Raw genomic sequence first — 7,532 nt, 5'->3', positions numbered from 1 at the left:
TTCCAGTCCTGAGAACAACTCAAACCCATCCATGGGTGGTCCAGTCTATGCTTGACTCAGAGGATCAAAAGTGTAAGACAGACTGTACATACCCTTTCTCTGACCAACTAATCATACAGCCATAGGTGTGCAAGTGTTAGGGTTAAAAGAGAAAACGATGGCAAATCCTGCACCAACTTCCAGGAAGGTAAACAGGTATAGTTGGAAGAACAGGGAATTCCAACTCTCCTATTTACTTACTTGTGTCCACAGGCATGATCTCAGGCCCTCTGGGCTTTCGTTTCCCTCTCTGTTAAATGTGCCCAATAATATGTATGTCACAAGATGATTTCATTGTCCACATCTTGAGTGACACTCTCTAGAAAGGATGCTGAAAGCTTGGTTGTCAGAGCACATCAGGCAACCAATCAGATTTCATTGCCCACATTTGCTGCATCCGGTAGAATTTCTGCCTCTCTGTGCACACTGCAGGGTTACTCCCATGCATTCCCAAGTATGCGTAAATTGGGTGTGTTTTATTTGCCAGGAAATAACACCATCAATCCTTCTACAAACAAATCAGCATACTAGAGGTTGCATTTCTGTGAATGCTTATTCACAGAACTATGTATTCACGGAACTACATTTCTCTAAAATGAAGGAAGCTTTGAGCAACCATCAGGGGAAAGAAATGAAAGAGACTCACACAGCCACTCCCTTCTCATGTCTAATGCAATCTTCCTTAGCAGTCCCCCTCCTGTCCTACCCTTACACTTCCAAAGACCAAGAACGCCTTATGTAGAGAAGTGGACCCTAAGACATTCCTTAGAAAAAAGGAGATTTGGGGCACAAGAAGATTCAATTTCCAAGAAGTGATATAATCTCTTTATTCCTCAATTTCCTCAGCATGAAAGAAAGAACTAACTATTCCTAAATCCTCTTTTAGTCCTAATTTGTTATGTCTCTCTCTCAAGTCTTCTCTGTTCTATTCCCACTGTTCCATCCTGCTTGGTGCAATCATCAGTTGTTCCCTGGGTTGTTGCCTTCAGTCTTGCTCCTCCAAATTCCTGCTTCACATAGCTTGCAGAATGATCTTTCTAAAATGCACACCTGCCTCACGTACTCTGGTGACTCTCCATTACCTCCAGTAATTCCAGTTTCTCAGCACAACCCTCAAAGACACCTCTACCTCTCCAGCATCATCTGTCACATCACTATGCATGTAACTGAGCAAACAGAACTCCTGAGTTCCTCTCTCGCCTCCACGCCTTGCTATTCCCTTTGAATGGGAATGTCTCTCTGCACATCTGCCCAGCCAACTCCTCTTTCAAGTAGGACATTCTGCAAAAGTCAATTAGATGCCTCTTCTCTGCACCCCATTAGGGCTATGTGAAGTAATTCTATCACAGTAGTTTTCATATAGCATTTAGAGTTGTTGTTTCCTAATAGAGACTGCCTTTCTGCTCTGACAAAGAACTCAGTACTAGGAGCATCACTGGTGCAGGTGATACTCATAAAGGGGGCAGGTATGCAGGTCCTCTGCTCTCCCTGGATCCTGCAGGGAGGCAAGGTCAGGCGGGGCAAGGTTGGATGTGCCGTAGAGCTACTCCCTTAAGGAGGAATGCCTTTATTACTTTTCCTTTTTATAGGTCAGCTTGAGAGGGGCTGTGTCAGGATTGTAAATATTTGGGGGTTCAGATACTAAGCAGTATGAATTTAGGGGCCCACTGCTTATGGAAGTGCTTGAAATGTCCAGCTTGAGGTCTCCTGGTCCCACAGGAAGTTGAGGTTGGTATAGCCAGTACTCCTTTTGGAGAAGGAGGTAGCCCATTGCCAGACAACCCAAGGAAAAGATCCTCAGATAATTCACTGGTCAATCCTACTGGTCATACCACACTTTCTACACATATCCCCCTGATATGTGCTGTTGCTCAGTCGTGTCTGACTCTCTATGACCCCATAGGCTGTAGCCCGCCAGGCTCCTCTGTCCATGGGATTTTACAGCCAAGAATACTGGAGAGGGTTGCCTTTCCCTTCTCCAAGGGATCTTCCTGATGCAAGGATTGAACACGTCTCTTACATCTCTTGAATTGGCAGGCAGATTCTTTACCACTAACCATATCCCTCTAAACTACTATATAAGGTATCTAGCATTTAAAAAGTACTCAATAAATAATTACATATACCCTTATAGAGAGTTTATTGCCTGCCAATAACTTGACATATTTTATTATTAGTTCTTACAGTTCACTTCAGTTCAGTTGCTCAGTCATGTCCGACTCTTTGCAACCCCATGAATCGCAGCACGCCAGGCCTCCCTGTCCATCACCAACTCCCGGAGTTGACTCAGACTCACGTCCATCGAGTCACTGATGCCATCCAGCCATCTCATCCTCTGTCATCCCCTTCTCCTCCTGCCCCCAATCCCTCCCAGCATACAAATAGATATTCTTAGCTCCATTTTAGAGATGAGGAAACTGAAGCTTGAGAAGCCCAAGCAACTTGTATAAGATCTTATGGCTAGTAGATGGTGAGCTGGAATCTGAACTGACATCTCAATCTCTCCAAAACCAATGCTTTTTCCCCCAAGCTATGTAGCCTGTTAGTAAGACGTTCTCTCTCCCCTTCTCTTTTGCTCAGGTCCATGCCTTGAGTGCCCTTCTCCTGAAATATTCTCCTCCAGGGAGGCCTCTGGATTCCTTTGCATCATCACACGCTGACCTGCAATTTTTTCCTTACCTTCACCCAGTCTAATCTGCCCTCTAATCTCCAAACCCAGTGTGTACTTGAACTTGTCTGCTGTTAGTAGAAGCTCCAAGCAAGTATGTGCAATGAGAAGTAAGTGAGGAGCAGGAACAAGGCGGCTACAGACAGGAGCCAAACTTGAATCCTTGGCAGGGCTCTTGGAGACAGTATGACCTGAGGTCAGCCACGCCTTGGCCCTGAAGTGGGAAAGGCCTCTGACCTTTTCCCTCAACTTGATGCCCAGGGAACAACCCAGAACATGACGACTCTGGCAGAGGTAGCTGTTCTATTCCTCAGGTACTTGTAAACCTGAACAATCACCGTCTTCCTCCCCGACTCCTCATCAAAAGCTTTTATTAAATAGCCTAATTATTAAACAAGGCAGGTGGAAAAGAAAGGTAGGAAATTGGAGGGTTGAATTGAGCTTTTTCAAAAGCCAGAAAAAATGACTCAGTGTGTGCAACACCTCATTTGGAGAACAAAGTGGATGTGCCTGATCCAGCCAGGTGCATTGTTAAACCTGTAGGGGAGAGATAGGAAACAGACCATTCTTTTCTCTCCCAGTCACAAATAACTGAGCTCAGAGCTGAACTGGCAAGCTTCTAGAATAAATCTGAAGGATTTATTCTCCCAAAAAAGGCCAGAGAACTGACAAAATCACAAGAGAGAAAAATATATCTGTTCAAGTTAGTGTTTAGAATATTCTAAGTGGGAAGACATTTTATTAGCAAATTGACCAGTCTATAAACTCTGTGAGGTAAGAAACCATGCTCTATTTATTCTTGATTCTCAGATGGAGTCCAGTGCCTGGCACATGGTACTCAATAAATGTTTGTATATTTTCAGTCATGTCCTACTCTTTGCCACCCCGTGGACTGTAGCCCACAAGGCTCCTTTGTCCATGGGATTCTCCCGGCAAGAATACTGGAGTGAGTTGTCACTTCCTCCTCCAGGGGATCTTCCCTACCCAGGAATCGAATGTTCATCTTTTGTATCTCCTGCATTGGCAGGTGAATTCTTTACCACTGAGCCATTAGGGAAGCTCCAATACTACCCTTGATCTTAGCCAAAAGGTTTACTAGAATAAAACTGAAAGCAGGAGCTGAGTCTTGTACAACTTTGCATCCCTCTCATTGCCCAGTTCTAAGTGAATGAATGATGGGGGCATTAATGAATGAGAAATGCAGAGTTTTGGACTTGGCTTTGAAAAAAAGCATATGCCTTTATAGGAAGTGGTACCATCTCCCAAATTATTCAAGAAGTCTGTGTTCACTTCCTAATTACATCTTGATTCTACTCCCTTGGAAGGCAGGACTTTATCACTAAACTAATTTGGCTGCTAATAAGAAACAGCTCTGCCAGCCTTTTTTTTTCATCCTTATGAAGAGTCACTCAATCCTAAACTTCTAGAGCCATCGAGACACAGACCAGTCTCCTGGGATTCTCCTGGGAGCAGACTTACTCTGCCTCTAGCTTTTCCGGTTCCCTCCTTTCTACTCTTCCCTGTCCTCCTTGTTCTTGGTTTCACTTCAGCTGAGTTTTGACTCCCTTTGTCAAGCAGCTCTGCTTCTGCTAATCCAATAAAACCTACCTCTCTCAATTTAGCACATTTACAGAGAGAGTACACCAGAATCAAACAGATAGCCAAGAAAGCACATAATGTGTGTTGGAAACTGAGGCAGGAACAGGGAGAGGCAAGAGCTCTTCCTCAAGAGAATCCTGAGCGAGGGGTAGGGGCCATGCTGGCTTTCTTTCCCTCTGCCAGAGGCAGGTGCAAGTCACCAATGGGGCTTCGTGTGGGAGCTGAACCTTAGGCAACTTTGCATTCTCCTAAGTTGTTGTTCAGTCACTAAATCATGTCCAACTCGTGACCCCATGCAGGGTAGCCCCCCGGGGTCCTTTGTCCATGGGATTTCCCAGGCAAGAATACTGGAGTGGATGGCCATTTCCTACTCCAAGGGATCTTCCTGACCCGGGGATGGAAGCCACATCTCCTGTATTTAGCAGACAGGTTTTTTACCACTGAGCCACCAGGGAAGCCCATACTCCTCAGTGTCCAGCACTAAATGAATGAATTAGCTACCCTTGCAAATACGTGAAACCTCTCTATTTCACAGCAGAGGGATGGAAACCCAGAGAGCTTGGTAGATCAGCCTCTCCAGGCTGAGCTAGGTTTCCCTTCTCCAGGCGCCCCTCATGGAACCTCTATCTTAGCATTTATCACACTGGGATATAACTATTTGTTTATATACCATTTTCTATTCAGTTTTCTGTGTGCTCCCTGAGGAGAAACTGTGTCTTTCATCTTTATACTTCTCAAGGACAAAGACTTCAATAAAAGTTCCATGAATGAATGACTTGCCCAAGGTCATCTAGCTAATACGTGGCTGAGCTGGGACCAGAACCAAGGTCTCTGTGCCCCCAAATTCCAAATCCTAACTGTCCTATGGGGACATTTTCTGGAAGAAAGTGGGCTGCGGATCTACAAAGAAGCTAATTAAGCATTTGGCAGGTTTATGAACTATGTTGAGAGGTTTTCTTTTTAACTTTCCTTTTCCTTTCTTCTTGATATTTGCAGGAACTCTAGGCAGTTACTCTGAGCTGAGCCAGGGTCACATCTACATCCTTGCTCCTGAAATAGCTGAACTCATCACCTCTTCAGAGGAGGAAGCTTTGCAAATGAGAGTAAAGGCTGCGGATCTCCACAAAAGGCTTTGAAACTCTTTCCCGTGCCCTCCTACCAGGTAAGAACAACCACTTTGAAGTAATTTGGGAATGACTGGGAGAAAATGTCAAAGGCTTTGATGGTTTTGGAAACATTGGAGAGTTTTCTGTTCTTGTTGGTCCTGAACAACTCAGCTGGAAATCTCATGAGAAAAGGGTTGTTTCTCCCCAAATTTAGTCACCCATGTTGATCATGGAGGACCTATTCTGGCCACCACAAGCAGGATGCCAGTACCTAACTTTAATAACACAAAGGTGGCCGTGGTGAAGAAAGAGGAAGCCAGCCTACACTGTGGCTAGGCATGGAAGGGACTTCCAGGATCCAGAGGAAAGCCCAGAATAGAAAGGTCACAGGCACAAAGGGTCCCAAGGACTCTAATTGGAGTGGTCTAGAATCCAGGCTCTAATTGGAGTGGTCTAGAATCCAGGCTCTGGGACTTCCCTGATGGTCAAGTTTGCAATGGCTCCATTAAGAATCTACTTTGCAATGCAGATCGACAAGAGTTCCATCCCTAGTCAGGGAATTAAGAGTCCACATGCCACGGTGTAACTAAGCCTGTGCTCCACAACTACTGAGCCCATGTGCTATAACTCGAGAGCCTGTGTACTGCATCGAAAGATGCACATGGTACAATGAAGATCCCACATGCCGCAACTAAGACCCAATGTAGCCAAATTAATTAGTTTTAAAGAAAGAGTCCAGGTTCTGGGACTAGATATGCCTAAGTTCCAATCTTAGTTCTACCACCTATTGGTTCTCTTGCACGCGTGCTCAGTCACTCACTCATGTCTGACTCTTTGCCACCCTATGGACTCTGTAGCTCACCAGGCTCCTCTCTCCATGGGATTCTCCAGGCAAGAACGCTGGAATGGGTTGCCATTTCCTCCTCCAGGAGATCTTCCTGACACAAGAATCAAACCCATGTCTCCTGCGTCCCCGCCATTGGAAGGTGAATTCTTTACCTCTGAGCCACCTGGGGAGCCCATTGGTTCTCTTACCCTGGGTAGATTACATAACATCTATATACTTCAGTCCTCATGTACCAACAATCAATGAACGAATCCATGAGAGTTTATTATTGTCCATTTACCCTTCCAGTTGCATTCTCCACCTCTTCATTCATCTCTGCCTTGGGCCTTAGAGACTGACCTCTAAGACTGTGTCACGGAGTAATCTTTGCACTTGGGCTTCTGGTTGAATTCAGCCAAAGGGAGATACTAGTAGAATAGCTATTCAAAGGAATAAGAACCCAGGGTATTTATTTCCCTGGCTTTTACCATTTCAATAGAGGCTATATACCTTTACCTTCATCCCTAGTTCCTGTCAGGCAGTCCTCTCCCATAGCTAAACTCTCTAAAGCTTCCATTAACTCTGCTTTCTCCCCTTAGACATTCACACCTAGAGATGCTCATGGCCTCAACATCTCTTGTTGGGAATCCTAACCCTATGCATACTTCTGATTATAGTTCTGTTGTAAGATTCTCCCTATTTTACCACTTGAGTGTCCCATTTGTCTCATTTCAGAACCATGACTAATGTGCCTGGTATATATTAAGTGTTTAATAAATGTTTCATGTTTTTCCTCCCCTCCCACCCTCATTCCTTCATTATCCTCACCATCCTTTTTATTATCTCAGTATAAAGCAGAAGAGCTACAGGGAGATAGTCTACTATTGTATAACAAGTTATCACAGTCAGCAGCTTAAAACAACACATGGCTATTATATCATAGTCTTTGTGGGTCAGGAGTCCAGGGCTAGCCTACTTAGGTTCCCTACTTCAGGGTCTCACCAGGCTAAACTCTGGGTGTCAGTGGAGGCTCCTGTCTCATTAGAAGCTTGACTGGGGCAAGATCCACTTTCAAGTTCCCTCATGTTGTTGGTAGAATTTATCTCTTTGCAGGTCTAGATCTGAGACCCCTGTTTCCTTGCTGGCTAGTGTCAGCTCCTAGAGGCTGCCTGCAGTTCTTGCAGTGAGATAATTTCTGGTAGCCCTCTCACCCCATGGAGCTTATTTCTTCAAAGCTAGGAGAGTTTCTGGACTTCTGGAAGGCCTTGGCCCTCTTTAAAGGGCTTCCACCTGA

The sequence above is a fragment of the Bos taurus genome, chromosome 10 (genome assembly GCF_002263795.3).
Source record: "Bos taurus isolate L1 Dominette 01449 registration number 42190680 breed Hereford chromosome 10, ARS-UCD2.0, whole genome shotgun sequence".
Taxonomy (NCBI): Eukaryota; Metazoa; Chordata; class Mammalia; order Artiodactyla; family Bovidae; genus Bos; species Bos taurus.
Note: the sequence above shows the minus strand (reverse complement) of the source record.